We start from the raw sequence: 837 nt of genomic DNA, 5'->3' as shown, positions 1-837 counted from the left end.
TTTTCTGACCCGCTCCGGATGTCCATCTGGTACCAAAGTCGCCTCTTGCCCATTATAAAACACATTATGTAACTACTTACAAAATGCTGCACATCATCAGGAGGCAGGTGGTGGAGCCCACAGAACCACAGAGGGGTTCCTGGACCCAACAGAACCCCAGAGGGGGCGCTGCCTGGAGCCCACAGAACCCCAAAGGTTCTTAAAACCAAACCACAGACACTCTTCTTTATAAAGATGGAGCTGATGCCAACCAGGTCTGTAACTATTGCTCACAGTCGCCCTCTGTAGGCCAGCAGCTGCAGGCCATCTGGGTGATGAAACTTTAATTGGGTCGTTGTAAGAAGCACGTGTTCGGGTCAGAGGGAGTCAGAACACCAGTGAGATCAAGCAGGAAATATTTGAAGATTTATTTCTCAAATCTTTGAAAAAACAGGAAAGAAAAAGATTTTACATCCAAAAACATTTTTTTTTGTTCGGTAAAAGAAACGGCAGGTTCTGATTGGTCCAGTGGACTTACTCCTGAAAACAAAAATCAGATTTTTTTAACCAGGTCTGGATCTTCAGAACATCCTTTAACACTTCAATAAAAGAAAAAAACAGAACTATTGTAAATCATACAGAAAAGAATTTATCAGCTTTACCTCTGATGTTCTGCTCAGGAGATTCAGCCGAGTAAAAACGAGGAAATAAAACATAGGAAACGTCTAAAGAAAGGAAGTTCATCTAAACAGACGAAACCAGTTCATCTTAGCGGGAAATCCAGTTTATCTAAACAGCATCTAAACGGGAAACCCGTTCGACTAAACAGGAAACCAGTTCGTCTAAACAGGAAATCAG

Source organism: Cyprinodon variegatus, unplaced genomic scaffold (assembly GCF_000732505.1).
Source record: "Cyprinodon variegatus isolate N-32 unplaced genomic scaffold, C_variegatus-1.0 Scaffold1321, whole genome shotgun sequence".
Classification (NCBI taxonomy): domain Eukaryota; kingdom Metazoa; phylum Chordata; class Actinopteri; order Cyprinodontiformes; family Cyprinodontidae; genus Cyprinodon; species Cyprinodon variegatus.
Note: the sequence above shows the minus strand (reverse complement) of the source record.